A 16,510-nucleotide genomic window follows, 5' to 3' on the forward strand; every position below is an offset into this window, starting at 1 on the left:
TGAAGCTTTTCCTTGATTTGAGTCTACTGGGAGGAGGTTGATAGCCATGTAGTGGGCAGCTTTCACAGTCTTCAACCTTATTTCTCTCACAGTTAGCAGCAACTTCCCATCGCACATCAGAGGGACAATGCCAGCTAGCTTATAGAGCAGGCATCACCAAACCGTGGCCCTCCAGCTGTTTGGGCCTTCAGATCCCAGAATTCCTGACACTTGAATAAGCTTGTTAGGGCTTCTGGGATTTGGAGGCCCAAACAGCTGGAGGGCTGCAGTTTTGGAATGCCTGTCATAGAGTCTATCAACAGGTGTAGGTTTGAGACACCCACAAAAGTAATTAGTTTGACTCCATTTTTAACTGCCATGGTCCAATGGAATTGTGGGCTTTGTCATATCATAGAATCATAGAGTCGGAAGAGACCTTGTGGGCTATCCAGACCAACCCCCTGCCAAGAAGCAAGAAAATCGCATTCAAAGCAACCCTGACAGATGGCCATCCAGCCTCTGTTTAAAAGCCTCCAAAGAAGAAGCCTCCACCACACAATTTGGTGAGGCACCAGCAGTCTTTGCCATATAAAACTGCAACTCCATGGCAGTTAAAATGGTGACAAAATGCATGAATTTTATAGTGTTTAGGCATTTTTAGTAAACAAATGGGAAATCAGGATATTATTCAAAAGGGAGGAAAGACAGTGTAGCATGATAGTTAGAGTGCTAGAAGATTATTTAGGCGATCCTGTTCTACATTCGTTAGGTGACGTTGAACCAGTCACTCTCTTTTGTCAATCCAATCAGATGATACAGGTTTGTTGTGGGGAATAAGTGAGGAGAGATACGTAGGTGTGACCATGAACCTATTAGAGGAGACAGCGACCTAAATGTTGCATCATGGAGACATAACATGGAGTTCCCTTAGGTAGAACTACACTTCATCTCCTCCATCCTCTAGAAGTCAAACCTTTTTTTCTGTTGCAGCTATTTACTTGTCAGATAAGAGCAGCGAGAGAGACAGAGAAGTGTCTAGTCATCCATCAACCCGGGAAGTATAAGTCCAAATATCAGGTCTTGGTGGCTAGGGTTGCTGAGTGTTGCTCTCCAATCGCATCTGAAACACCTCACAACCTCCATTCCTATCTTACTGCTTGTTCCACACTCCTTGAAGTATAACAGATTGTGAGTGATCCAAGATTTATGTCTATTTTTTAAAATGTTTATTCATTTATTTCAAATATTTCAATTCTGAGTTTGCGGGCAAGCCTTCCCAAGGCAATGCAAGCACATAGTTAGGAACATACAATACAATTCATACATGTAATACAAATGAAAGAAATGTAACAGTTCAATACAACTGTACAGTCTAAGAGATGTTGGCAAAATATGAGTAAGAAGAACCATTAGCAGAACAGAACCACTCCAAAGCCAAGATCCTACATAGTTGAGTATAATATCAGCGTTCTGCATGTGTGTCTTTGGAGGAATGTCTGACTATGCCCCCATAACCATATGCAGACCAAAGACATCTTACACTCAACCCTACTAGAGTCCTCCAGAAGTCTCATCAAATGATATCATCAAACTGCATCTGCTGACCAGAATAGTCCGGTACATCTCCAATCCTGCTTCTGTCCACCAGCAATGGAATGGCAGTGAATGGTAGCTGTCACACCAAAGTAAGTTGGGAGGGCATTTGATTGTTGTAAAGAGTGGGTGAAAATATCAACCTCTGCAATAATCAGAAAAATACATATGCATGCATAAGGTGAACTTACACTTGTGGTTGTCAATAACAAGTTGTCACCCGATGCCACAATTGAGCCCATCTGATATTGCAAAAAACAAAAACACACATTCAGAAGATGGTGCAAAATTAACATAGTAAGGCAGAATATTGGTCAATCCCTTCCAGTATTGTCAGTCTACTGCTATGTCAGACTTCATGACATACTTTGATGGCAAGATAACTGCCTTGTGGACCTGGTAGTGCAGATAGATGGGAACCTCTAGGATATCTCTCATAATCCTTTACCATTGACCACATTGGTTTGGAAATATGTGATCCCCCAGATGTTTTGGATTTCAGGTCTAACAAGCTGCATCCCTTGTAGCCAATGGTAAGGGACAATGGAAGTATACAACACCACATGAGTCATAGCGTCCCAACTCTCAGTTTAGAGAAAGTCATTGGACATATTGACACAGAAAAACATGTATATTATTTGCTTTTCGAATAGGCTGATCCCAATGGCCAATTAGACTAGATTAACTCATTGGTATGACAGTAAACAAATTGCTTTGAGATGTGCTGATTCAAAATTCAACAGCTAATTCAATGAGCTTGCTGTAGTTGAGACAAACCAATATGATTCAGGACAATATCATCATCTTCATCATCATCACCACCACCACCCATTTGCCTTTTCCCAAAAGTAACAAAAGCATTGTACAAAAATTAAAACATGTGCAGATAAAATACATACAGATAAAAATATACAATAAATCATTTGAAACAAAATTAAAAACCATTGAAAAACACTTTCATTAAATGGCAAGACACATGGCAACATAGCACACTAAGGGCAGGAATAGACTTAAGGGGCTGATTTTATTAAACATTAGAAGAGACTTCATGACAATAATAATCCAGCAACGGAACCCAAAATCTGTTTTAGTAGTGGACTGATTTAGTAGTGGAGATCTCAAGACAAAGCTATTAGGCAGCCATCTTGTAAAGATGACTTGCATCTGCTGCATCAACCAAAGGACTGCCCAAGATGGACAATATGGTCTTCTTTCTTTATGAGCCTCTGTCTCCATGACACTTGTCATTGTCTAAACCTCTATGGCTTCATTACTTTTTTAAAAAATGATAAAAGACTCAAACAATGTTATGTTTTAGCAGAGTTAAAATGCCCAATCATTCTGATAATTATTTTCAATTTGACTGCAAGAACACAAGACTTCACAATCCTAGATAGACTATTCTATCTAAGGTTCATGTTCCCCATAGAAGAATAATCAACCAGATGCCTCTATTACATTTGTTGTTGTTGTATGCATTCAAGTCCTTTCTGACTTATGGTAATCTTAAGGCAAACCCATCATGGGTTTTTTGAGGGGACGGGCTGAGAATGTGGGACTTGCCTATGGTTACCCAATGGGTTTCCATGGCTGAGCAAGAAATCAAATCTTGGTCTCTAGTTGTAGTCCAGTGCTCAAACCACTACACCACACTGATTCTATAGGATCATATGTAGGGCAGGAATATAATGGCCCATTTCTGTTGCTTGCTCCCAATCTCTGGTGTCCAGAAGTATGCTGCCTTTCAACATGAAAGCTCGATTAAGATGTCATGGCTAATAATCATTAACTGGTCGTTTCTTCCATTAATTAGTTTGTTTCATCCTCTCCAGAAGTGATTTACAAGACTGTCCCTTGGTTAACCTGAAACTAGATGTCTTCACTTCATTCACTTCACTTAAATACAAATTTGTTGTATTTATTTTATTTCAAGCCTATATCTCCAGCTCCTCATACGGGGACATGAGAGAAGCCTCCCACAAGGATGATAAAAACATCAAATCATCTGGGCGTCCCCTGGGCAACGTCCTTGCAGACGACCAATTCTCTCACACCAGAAGTGACTTGCAGTTTCTCAAGTTGCTCCTGACATGACCAAAAAAAAACTGTCCTGAATATATCAGTATGGTCAGCTATGCTTTTTAATGACTGTATCAACCTTATGACCAAACTACTGCTATTTCACATAGGTCTTGTACAGGGATGTTACTCCTCAAGACTTAACTGAAGGCTACATCCCAATGATAGTATAAATGTTTTGAAAATTGTCTTGTTTCCATAAGATTACTTTTATTTGCAATCCAAATCAATGAGAATTAAAAGTAGTTTGCTCTGACTAACTCATGTCCATTAACAACTTTCCTCAGTACATTTCAAACATGCTGGACTGCAGCTCCTATTTTCCCCATCCATGACAGCTGGGAAGAGTAAAGTTGTGGACTGACAAACCTAAGTGTGCCAAGTTTGTGAAATAGTGGGAATATAATAATACAGATAACTACCTCCTACTGAATAAAGGTTACTGATCTAGTTCTAGCATATGTAGTAATTAGTTGGTGCCCCCAATGGCACAGTGAGTTAAACCACTGAGCTGCTGAACTTGCTAACCTTTGTCGCAAGTTTGAATCTGGGGAGCAGCGTGAACTCCCACTGTTAGGCCCAGCTTCTGCCAACCTAGCAGTTCAAAAACATGCAAATGTGAGTAGAGTAATAGGTACCGGTCTGGCAAAAAGGTAATGTCGCTTCAGGCAGTTATGCTGGCCACATGACCCTGGAAGTGTCTACGGACAACGTCAGCTCTTTGGCTTAGTAATGGTGATGAGCACCAACCCCCAGAGTCAGACACGACTGGACTTAATGTCAGGAGAAAACCTTTACCTTTACCCTAGTAATTAGTTATTATGATCTCCGGCGAGAAGGTAACGGCGCTCCATGCAGTCATGCTGGCCACATGACCTTGGAGGTGTCTACGGACAATGGCAGCTCTTCAGGTTAGTAGTGGAAATGAGCACCAACCTCCAGAGTTGGACATGACTTGACTTAATTTCAGGGGAAGACCTTAGTTATTATGATCTCTTTGTTTTACTGTATGTTGGCATTGTATCTTTGCTATTAATATGTTGTAAACTGCCTTGAGTCTCCCCAAGGGTAAGGAAGGCAGCATATAAATACAGCAAATAAATAAATATTTCAGTACTTGTTTACATTCATTGGAACAGGAGCTGCTTGCGAGCTTCCAGTATGGGGTCCTTCCAGTACTCCATAGATAGGCCAGGAACCAAATTTGGAAATACAGCTTCTTTTGACTGCCTCTGAGCCACAGCCCTTGTTCCGAAATGTTCTAGAAGACCAGACAGTGGAAGCACCAAAAAGAATGTTGTCACTCACCAATATTGTTCACAAACTAACGTCCAGCAGTGTTAGCCCATTTCGTTCTAATTATCTGATTCATCCTGAGAAGATACTGTTGAGTCAGGTCACTAAGTACAGATGGGTCAACAACAGAGACAGCATGTCCAAGACGACCTTACTGAGAATAAAATCATAGAGTTGTAAGAGACCACAAAGGCCATGCAGATCAACCGCATTCTGCCATGTAAAAATACAAAATCAAAGCATTTCCAACAGGTGGCTATGCATCCAATGTCTAAAAACCTCTGGAAATCCTGTATGTCTCATCAGAATTTGAATCCAGGTGTCCCAAATCTATGTCATAAATATGGCATTTAGCAGATTTGGGAGGTGAGAAGAAAACGGTAAGGAAGAGTCATTGGGTCATCTATCAAACCAACTATCTGTTATACAGTGGTTCACCGGGGAGTTCTGCCATACATGCCAGATGTTGAGGAAAAGAGTCCAGCAACATTCAGATGGCCACAGGATTCTGACCCCGAGCTAGTATTCTGAAGTAAAGTTGGTAAAATGTGGGCTAGACAATGTTACTGTTAGAGGCATTTGTAATTGGTTGAGCGGCTGAACCCAAAGGGTGCTCAACAATGGCTCCTCTTCATCCTGGAGAGAGGTGACTAGTGGGATGTCATAGGGTTCTTGTCTTGGGTCCAGTACTATGACAGATTATGGAATAAAGGACAAATGATAGGAATGACCTTAACAAATCAGACAGCTGGGCCAAAACTAACAAAGTGAATTTCAACAAGACTACAGAGTTATAAGGTGGGGAACACCTGACTTGATAGCAGTACGTGTGAAAGAGATCTCATACACCACAATCTGAACATGAGTCATCAGTGTAATGCGGCAGCTTAAAAAGCAAACGTGATTCTAGCCAGCATCAACAGATGCAGTGTCTAGATCGACGAAAGTCATAGTCCCACTCTATTGTACTTTGGTCTGACCTTACCTGGAGTACTGTGTCCAGTTCTGGGTATCACAATTCAAGGAGGATATTGACTAGCTGGAAGATGTCCACAGAAGGACAACCAGAATGGTCAAAGGTTTGGAAACCAAGTCCTATGAGGAACAGCTGAGGGAACTTGGTATGTTTAGTCTGGAGAAGAGAAGGTTGAGAGGGGACATAGTTTTGGTTAAATATATGAAGGGGTGTCACATTAGAAGAGGAGGGGCAAACTTGTTTTCCGCTGTTCTGGAAACAAGGAAATTTATTCAAATTGCAAAAAATAAAAATAAAAAAAAAGATTTCATCCAAACACTAGGAAAAAACTTCCTGAGCTGTAAGAGCTGTTCAGCAGTGGAATACGCTGTCTTGGAGCATGGTGGCATCTCCTTCTCTGGAGGTTTCTCAAACAGAGCCATCTGTCAGGAGTCCTTGGATTGTGTTTTTCTGCATGGTGGAATGCAGTTGAACTGGATGGCCTTTGGAGTCTCTTCCAACTCTATGATTCTAGCACAGATAAAAGTAAATATTTTCCCTTGACATTAAGTCTAATCGTGTCCAACTCTTGGGGGTGGTGCTCATCTCAATTTCTAAGCCGAAGAGCTGGAGTTGTCCATAGACACCTCCTAAGTCATGTGCCCAGCATGAATGGATGGAGTACCATTACCTTCTTGCAGAAGCAGTACCTACTGATCTACTCACATTTGTATGTTTTCAAGCTGCTAGGTTGGCGGAAACTGGATCTAACAGCGGGAGCTCACCATGCCCCCCAGATTCGAACCTGCAACAAAGGTTAGCAAATTCAGCAGCTCAGTGATTTAACTCACTGTGCCATTGGGGGCACCAACTAATTACTACATATGCTAGAACTGGATCAGTAACCTTTATTCAGTAGAAGGTAGTTATCTGTATTATTCGAACCACCAACCTTTTGGTCATCAAGTTCGGCAGCTCAGCGGTTTAACCTACAGCGCCACCAGAGAATGCTGGAAACCATTGGTTACAAGAAGGACATAAGACAAGAAGACAGAATAGAATACAGTGTCCTGAAAAATATTATTGCATTCCCTACCACCACCTTGTTTCAAAAATCTGTTTCCACCCTCTAATCTTTACCTGCAGGACAACCTTGTAAAATTGAAGTAGCTGAGAGACAGTGACAAGTTCTAGGTCACTGTGAAAGCTTTGTGCTCCAAACTCAGGTTTCCTTAGGCCTAGCCTGGTCTTGCATTCACTTCACCATATTGCCGGGATGGGCGCCTGGTCCATTCCAGCTCCTTAGGTTCTTATTGCATTGATCTGTAGTATAAAACCCACCTGCAACCACACAATTCTAAGAGTTAGAGAGAATGGCTCTTTGAGATGCCAACTCCTAGGATCCCCCCAGGTTTAGGGGGATGCTGAGGGTTGTGATCCAAAAGAGTAACTCCCCCCAACTCAGGATGGAAGAAAATACAAAAGTCTGAAGAAGAGAGTGGTTATGGAGAAGGAGGGTAGAGGGGTGAGGGAGAGAGGGAGAGAGAGGAAGAAAGTCAAGCAAGGGAGGGAAGGAGAGAGGGCAGATTGGGAAGGAGGCTATTGCAAAGGTCTACCAGGGTCAAGAGATGCATCACCCGCGGGGGCTCCTGTCCCGAGTGGGTCCGGCTTCTCTGCTTCTCCTCTCCTCCGCCTCGCAGCTCCAAGGGCGCTCCCTGGCGGCGTCGCGGCGATGCCCTTGTCCAGCCCCGGATGCTTTTTGGGGTAAGGGCTTTCTGATACGGGGGTTGGACAGACCCAGAAAGCCCAGACCGCAAAAAGACCCAGGGAAGACCTTGCTGCTGTTAGTGCCGCCCGCCTCGTCTCTTCTTGCTGCGGTGGGGAGGGAGGAGAGGCGGAGGGGAGCCCTCCTCTTCGGGCGACCTCTGGACCCGCAGCACCTGTTGGATATTTGGATTTTGCAGGCTGAGCCTCACCCCCTGCTTCCAACCAGCCTTTGAGGTCCAAAAGTAGGGGTTCCTCCCTACCATTGGTTGGTTTCAGGCTTCCAAGGACTCACTCTGCAGCTCTGGGATTCAAGAAGGACACACCGGTTCCAGGCTCTCTTTCTTTGTCTCTCTTCTGATGTTTCTCTGGGTCTAAAGGATTGGAAGATTGGCACTCCCTCCCTCGTTCTTATAGGAAAGCAGGGACCTTCCTCTCCACCCTGCTGCCTCTCTTCCTTCCTTCCTTCCTTCTGACTGGGGAGCTCCCTGCTTCCCAAACGCCCACGCAGGCAATCGCCAGCTCAGGGGAGGAGGGGGGATTTCTCCTTGCCCAGTCTCTCCCCACCCCACCTCCAGCAAAGATGCTCCCAAGACCAGCTCTTCTCTATTCTGTCCTATCTCACACCCATCACTGCCTCTGCAGAAGACTAGACCCAGCCCAGCCCTCTCTGAAAGGCTCAAATCAAACCTCTCCCAACCCCTTCTTTCCTTGATTCTTCCTTTCCTTGGTCCTGAAAGGAAAGGGGTCACTCCACTTTCCTTCCCTCGCCTGTCAGATTCAACAATGGCATGCACATGTGGACTGAACCAGCTTACAGACACACACATACGTGTACACAGTCCCAGAGAAAGAGTGGCACAGAGAGGGTCTGGGTTCCTCTCCATCCCACTCTTGGAAGCACTGGTACTTTCCAGGAAAGATGAGATGCCACCAAAGCAAACTCTCTGCTGACTGGCAGCTGTTGTGGGGTGGAAATGCATGTACGACCGCGGTCCCTCCAGGAATGAGAGTGCACAGTCTTAAGCCTGGGCACACATGCGCAAGCAAACATGCGGGCGCAATTGTGCCCTGAGCTCCCTAAAACACATCCTTCTCATTTTCCAGACATACATTCAAACTGAAATATGCACAAAGCTGTGTTCGTACACAGGTACACATGCGTATGCTTGTCTTTTTGTGTACACACAGGCCACAGCACACATTCATGTAAACACACATCTTTTCAATGTATTGTCGAAGGCTTTCATGGCTGGAATCACTAGGTTGTTGTAGGTTTTTAGGGCTATATGGCCATGTTCTAGAAGCACTCTTTCCTGATGTTTTGCCTGTATCTATGGCAAGCATCCTCAGAGGTTGTGAGGTCTGACCTCACTTCTGAGTATGCTTGCCATAGATGCAGGCAAAACGCCAGGAGAGAATGCTTCTAGAACATGGCCATATAGCCCCTAAAAACTTACAACGACTCTCTTCTTTTCATCACACATATGCACTATGTGGCATATTTTCATTCTCTCCCAAATCTGTAAACCTACACACTTTTTATGATCAAAAAGTGCTTTCATGTCTGAAAACAAAACATGCAAACTACTCATTGTTCATCATGTGTGATGATTTCGCATGTCTGTCGCAGCATACATGCAGCGGAGAACCGTAACCAACTGTGGCTTCACGGCATGTGTATCTGCAGCGACAAATCTCAGCCAGATGAATCAGTGACCATTGCATATCATGCTTTGCAACTTGTTTGTATGCTTTTTCTGACATGCCCTTTTCATACATGAAACTTGCCATGCCAGAAAAGCACCTAGACGTACATCCTGCAAATCCTGCACGAGCGCATGTATTCACCCATATCCCCAACACAACACACTTTCACCCCAATGTACAGTCTTTGGTATACAGGGGCACGCATATTTTGTCTAGATGGGAGGAACCAAGCACTGAAACCATGGCAAAACATGCGCACCCCAGAAAGCAGAGTCTGTGGGGAGGTTACATACAAGCAAAGAAGGACTGGAGAACTGTACACAGAGAGACATCCATGCAGGAGACAACTGTGGCCAGTGATGCATCTCAGTACACATACACACACAGCTCAGCTTCAAACTAACCATTGCTTCTGTCTCTTTGTGCAAAACACAAACACATACATACTGTACATTCCCTGACATACATTTTTGTTTTTTGCACTCCCCTTTTCTCAGTCTGTCACAAGTCTACATAGAGAGGCATTTGAGATCTGAGGGGTCCAAAAAAAAAACTCCCAAGTCTCCCACCAAATGACTAAGTCAGTGCCAGCTTCCTATGACCGTTGCCAAATGCTTTCCTTCTTTCTTCCCCAGCCCTCTAACCTTGCCAAAGTTCCCTAGAAGGACAGGGCTACCAAGTTGCCTGTCCTTGCTGTTCTCCTCTGCCTGTCCCTAGATGGGCAGGGGCTCACCTTCTCTCCCAATGATGCTCTCCGTAGGGCAGGCAGAGGCTTCGAGGAGGAGGAGAAGAGGAGGAGATGTGTCCACATCGCAGAGCTGCAGAGACTGCCGAGTCCCGCCCGAGACTCCAGCAGGCGAGTCACGAATCGGGGAAGGGAACTCCGGGCCCGAGCGTGACGCATCTGCCAGGCAGTCACGAAGCGCCTCTGATTGGGGAGGAAGAGGAGCCCTGGGGGGAGCGCCGGGCGCAGAGCAGGGAGGGAGGCAGGCAAGGAGGCAGAGAGGGAATGAGAGGGAAGGAAGGAAGGAGAAGGGGGAGGCAGGTGGGGCTCCTGAGCCCAGCAGAGCCCTGGGTACCATCAGCACCATGGACAGCTCCCTGTGCCCATCTACACACCTCCCGCTCCACGGACAGCTCCCCGTGGCTAGCAATACCTTTTCAGCACCATAGACAGCCCCCCCCCCAAACCTGCCTTTCAGCACCATAGACAGCTCCTTGTGTCTGTTGGTCTGCCTTCAGCACCATGGGCAGCGGCACACATGCCCCTATTGGCCTCAGCTTCAACACAATGGACACTAGTTATAAAGGTATCAAAGGAAAGAAACTTAATCCTTTTACAAGGGAATGGAGGGGGCTAACCATAACCAAGTCATACTGTGGAAAAGAAAGCCACTGTAAAGGGATAGAGGGAGAAAACGTGGAGGCAATGACAGGCTTTGTATTTCTAGGTGCAAAGATTACTGCAGACGCAGGCTGCAGCCAGGAAATCAGAAGATGTTTACTTTTTGAGAGGAGAGCAATGATCACTCTCGATAACAATAATAAAAATTATTATTGACACAAAAGCACAGTATGTCACAGCAAACGAGATTTATATGCTGGATCTGGTATCACAAAATCACAAGTCGAACACTTCCCAAGCGTCTAGGACAGTGTGATGTATTTTCGAATGATGCGCGCAGATCCAAGTAAGGTGGCCTTTTGCAGTTGACAGATCATGATTTTATCGATGTTTATTGTTTCCAAATGCCGGCTGAGATCTTTTGACATGGCACCCAGTGCGCCAATGACCACTGGGACCACCTGTACTGGTTTATGCCAGAGTCTTTGCAGTTCAATTTTGAGGTCTTGATAGCAGCTGAATTTTTCCTGTTGTTTTTCCTCAATGTGACTGTCACCTGGTATGGTGACATCAATAATCCAGACTTTTTTCTTTTCCACAATCGTGATGTCTGGTGTATTGTGTTCCAAAACTTTGTCAGTCTAGATTCAAAAGTCCCACAGTATTTTTGCATGTTCATTTTCCATTACCTTTGCGGATTTATGATCCCACCAATTCTTTACTGCTGGCAGGTGGTACTTGTGATATAAGTTCCAGTGAATCATCTGGGCCACAGCGTTGTGTCTTTGTTTGTAGTCCGTCTGTGCGATTTTCTTGCAACAGTTGAGGATATGATCCATGGTCTCATCAGCTTCCTTGCACAGTCTGCACAGTCTAAAATGATTAGGGCTTTACCAGCAGCTGCATATGCAACTACAATAGAGTCCTGCTTATCCAAGCTTCGCTCATGCAACGTTCTGTATTGTCCAACACAGTCTGCCTCCTGCCTGGATCCACAGCTGTTTCAATACACTGCAATGTTTTTATGCTAAATTTGTAAATACAGTATAGATTATTGTATATTGTATATTGACTTTTTTGTCAGTTTGTTGTAAAACATGATGTTTTGGTGCTTAATTTGTAAAATCATAACATAATTTGACATTTAATAGGCTTTTCTTTAATCTCTCCTTATTATCCAACATTTTTGCTTATCCAACGTTCTGCCGGCCCATTTATGTTGGATAAGTGAGACCCTACTGTATAGAAGTACACCTAGTTACACAGCACTTGCTGAATGTCCTTAACATTTTTTCCGTAACCAACTACTAGTAGATATATTTGATGTAATTTAATAATTGATGTAATTGTTTTGAGATGTTTAAACTCTCTAGTTTTTAGTGTAGATGTTTACCAATTGTATGTTATTTTAAGGCATTGAATTGTTGCTGATATGTGAAGTCGCTCTGGGTCCCTCTCGGGGTTGAGAAAGGCAGGATACAAATATGGTAAATAAATAAATATATTAGGAATACAATATTCCCATTGGATTCTTTTTTATTTTAATTCAGTGTTTTTAAATTGTAAGGACATCATTGTTAGGATACCAATAAATCACTGGTAGAATCATAGAGTTGGAAGGACCTGCGGTGATGCAATGTGTTAAACCCTTGTGCAGCTGAACTGCTGACCTGAAGGTCGGCAGTTCAAATCTGTGAGATGGTGTGAGCTCCCATCGGTCAGATCCAGCTTCCCATATGGGGACATGAGAGAAGCCTTCCAGAGGATGGTAAAACATCTGGGCATTCCCTGGTCAATGTCCCTGCAGACAGCCAACGCTCTCACACCAGAAGCAACTTGTAGTTTAGCAGGTCATTTCTGACATGATAAAAAAATAGATTTGGAAAAGAAGGGCCATCCAGTCCAACCCCATTTCTGCCAGGCAGGAACACACAATCAAAACATCCCCAATAGATGGCCATTCAGCCTCTGCTTAAAAACTTCCAGACAAGGTGACTCCACCACACTTCTAGACAGTATATTCCATTGCCAAACAGTTCTTACTGCCAGGAAGTTCTTCCTAACATTTAGGTGGACTCTTTTTTCCTGCAATTTGAATCCATTGCTGTGTTTCATAGGTCCTTTCTACACTGCCATATAATCTAGATTATCAAAGCAGATAATTCACATCATCTGCTTTGAACGGGGTTATATGCATCTACATTGCCAGATAAACCAGTTCAAAGCAGACAATCTGGATTTTCTATGGCAGTGTAGAAGGGGCCTAAGTCTCCAGAACAGCAAAAAGCAAGCTTGCCCCTCCTCAATGTGACTTTATTTCAAATATTTGAACATGGCTATCATATCACTGCTCCACCTTCTTTTCTCCAAGTGAAACATACCCAGACATATTAAGGTTAGAATATTCCTATTACAGTCTTGCTTTTTAAGTCACATTTTTAAAAGTAGGGATATGAATCAAGTAAACAACCATGTCTTTGCATACATAAATATACTTGAACAACATTTGATATTAATAAATAATAATCATTCTTTTTAACCCGCCCTCTCTTCCCGAGGGGACTCAGGGTAGCTTCCCTTTATACAACTAATCACACAATATCTCTCACCAATATACCTCTTTAACTAACTTTAAATACAAGATGCATGCATAGTTAATATACCATTTGTTTTGAAAGAGAACTTCCTGATTCCCTTTTCTTGGTTTCGCTGTGGTTCAATATTTTTCTTCCACCTTATATTCAGCAAGTTATTTACTTCACTGAAATATTAATATCCCAATAGTTTATAGCTCCAAACCTCTACATAAAGCATTTTCCTCTTCCTCAGATATATATTAATAGAAAGATTTCTGTTGTTTTATCGTCCAGTGATTTCTCCTTCAGCAAAGTTGGATCTTTTTTTAATTGAACACACAAGCTACTTTGTGAAATATGGACATGTGTTTTTCAAAAGTGAGAAAATGTTTTCAATACAATGGATATGGCTTTGTTACTTATATGCTATTCCTACCAAACATGTTTCTTTTTGAAATCAAAGTCATTGTTTAAAGATTATATGGTTATGACCTTACACTTACATGACTGAATGGAGTGAGACTTGTGTTGTTGTTCATTCGTTCAGTCGTCTCCGACTCTTCGTGACCTCATGGACCAGCCCACGCCAGAGCTCCCTGTCAGCCGTTACCACCCCCAGCTCCCTCAAGGTCAGTCCAGTCACTTCAAGGATGCCATCCATCCATCTTGCCCTTGGTCGGCCCCTCTTCCTTTTGCCTTCCACTTTCCCCAGCATAATTGTCTTCTCTAGGCTTTCCTGTCTCCTCATGATGTGGCCAAAGTACTTCAACTTTGTCTCTAGTATCTTTCCCTCCAGTGAGCAGTCGGGCTTTATTTCCTGGAGGATGATTTCCTGGAGTGAGACTTACTTCTGAATAAATATGTATAGCATCATGTTCTTCCGTGCACATTTATGCATGCCTACTCAGAAGTAAGCATCATTAAGTTCAATAGAACCTCTCCCTAAAGAAAAGAGCTGGCCATGTTTAGTCTGCATAAGAAAAGGCTGAGATGAGACATGATGGCCATGTATAAATATATGAGAAGAAGTCATAGGGAGAAGGGAGCAAGCTTGTTTTCTGTTGTCCTGGAGACTAGAACATGGAACAATGGCTTCAAACTACAGGAAAGGAGATTCCACCTGAACATTAGGAAGAACTTCTTAACTGTGAGAACTGTTCAGCAGTGGAACACTCTGCCAAGGAGTGTAGTGGAGGCTCCTTCTTTGGAGGCTTTTAAACAGAGACAGGATGGCCATCTGTTGGTGGTGCTTTGAATGTGATTTTCCTGCTTCTTGGCAGGGGTTTGGACTGGATGGCCCACGAGGTCTCTTCCAACTCTATGATCCTATGATTCTATGACTCTAAATATGTATTGGATTTCAGCCTCAGTGTTTCAAAATACAGGGAGGTACAAATGACATAAAATAGACAATCATTTTAGCTTAGCATTCAAATAAGTTTCCTTGGTTGGTTGGAGAGTTCATGAAAGAACATGAGGAAATAACATTAATGGAATATTTGTGTAACATTTTAGCCTCAGCTGAGCAAAATAACAACATTGTTGTTGTTGTTTCTAATGCTGGAAACTGTTTCTTTCTGAAAGTCAGTACAGTACAGAGTAAGAGCATCTGTACATATCATCTGGTGAGATACCATGCATTGTTTGTCTTTGCTTTTGTGAATCTTATTATGAACAAAGAAAAGAAATTAAGACTTCAGATTAGGTGAAATGTTCCTTGTCCTGCTTACACATGTATTTTGCTTACTAAGTCATGCAGATCTTTTTTGCTCTGTCCAGTATTGATGCTGGAAAGAAGGAGAATAATTTAGCCAATTGAATTGGGAAGGGAGAAGAAAGGGAAACAGAGAAATGTCAAAAGAGAGATCCCTTCCACTCAAAATCAAGACTTTATGAGACTGTTTGTGGATAGGGAACACAACAATGCAAAGGTACGAGGGTTGAATAAAAAGTAATGCCTCCACCTTCGTAACTCCTCAACAGATGGCAGTACTTGTATGCAGCAGGTACTGGCTTGTTCAGTAGACTCCCCTCTACAGTTCCATTTTGGAAGGAAGCCTTAGCATTGAACGGTTGTGTTGTTAAAGTGAGAAGTATAAAACCTTGCGCAGACAAACACTATATACAAATTATGTATGTCACACTCTTTCTTTCTCTCCTAACAGTGGTGTTTTAGCTAGTAACCTTCACCAGCAGAGTGCATCTCAGCACTTTAAAAAATGGTTCTGGATGTTTTATACATGTTTAACATGAAACCACTTAGAGCTTTTTCATTGTTATTTGCTATCAGGTCAACTTCAACTTATGGAAATGCTGTGAATGAAAATACCTGCAAGAGACCTGATCATCAATTGCCTTGTAAATGGCTTTCAGACTCAAGGACGTGGTTTTCTTGATTGAATCAACCCATTCAGGTAAAGTCATCCTCTTTCCTCTGACTATCCACTTTATCAAGCATTATTGCCTTTTCCAATTATGTTGTCTTGCATTATGTCCAAGGTACAACAGTCTCGATTTAGTCATCTTGGGTCCTAGTGAGAGTTTAGACTCAAATACTGTATGATGTGTCATTTCTCTTTTTAGCCATTATTGAATCTGTAGGATTCTTATCTAGATCCATGTTTCTTTTTTATAGGACTTTTTTATTATTATTATTAATTTTTATTTGAAAAGAGAAAATACAGTTATATAGACATATACTATACATTTTCCTCTCTTTTATTTACATTCACCCCCGTGCTCCCCTTCTCCAGAGCCATCTCTTTTCCTAAAGTCCCACCAAAAAATCAGTTCTTCATTTGGAGGTAAATTCCCATTTTCTTTTTCCAATAATTTTTCTAGAAATATTCTCCAGATACTTTCAAAGTCATTTTTTTTACATAATCCCTCCTTTACTTTTAAGTTTGATGTTAGTTTATCATTCAATGCCATTTTCCAGATTTCTTTAATCTGTATTTTCATTGCCCTTTCCAATATTTTGCAACTAATAGTCTAGTTGCTGTTAATAGCATGTATATTAAAAAAAATCTCTCTTATCTTTCCCATTCTCTTTTTAAATTAAAAGTAATATTTTTACTGGATTCCTCCTAATTTTTATATCCATAATATTGTCTATTTCTGTTATAACCAATTCCCAAAAATCTTTTACATATTTGCAGTCCCACCACATATGCATGTAAGTTCCAATTTCTTGGCATCCTCGTCAACATTTTT

The 16,510-nt window shown here is 42.4% G+C and overlaps 1 long non-coding RNA gene across 2 annotated transcripts; it reads right to left on the reverse strand.

Annotated features, from left to right (window-relative positions):
- Positions 1–1,182: 1,182 nt before the first annotated feature.
- LOC132778076 (uncharacterized) lies at positions 1,183–10,233 on the reverse strand. 2 transcript variants are annotated; one of them, XR_009631732.2, is made up of 2 exons: positions 10,110–10,233; positions 1,183–1,814 (listed from the first exon to the last, which is right to left on the reverse strand). It is a non-coding gene; the product is annotated as an uncharacterized lncRNA (long non-coding RNA). The 2 variants fall into 2 exon arrangements; XR_010910149.1 differs by having other exon boundaries at positions 1,183–6,707.
- Positions 10,234–16,510: the final 6,277 nt, after the last annotated feature.

The sequence above is a fragment of the Anolis sagrei genome, chromosome 6, assembly GCF_037176765.1.
Source record: "Anolis sagrei isolate rAnoSag1 chromosome 6, rAnoSag1.mat, whole genome shotgun sequence".
Lineage (NCBI taxonomy): Eukaryota > Metazoa > Chordata > Lepidosauria > Squamata > Dactyloidae > Anolis > Anolis sagrei.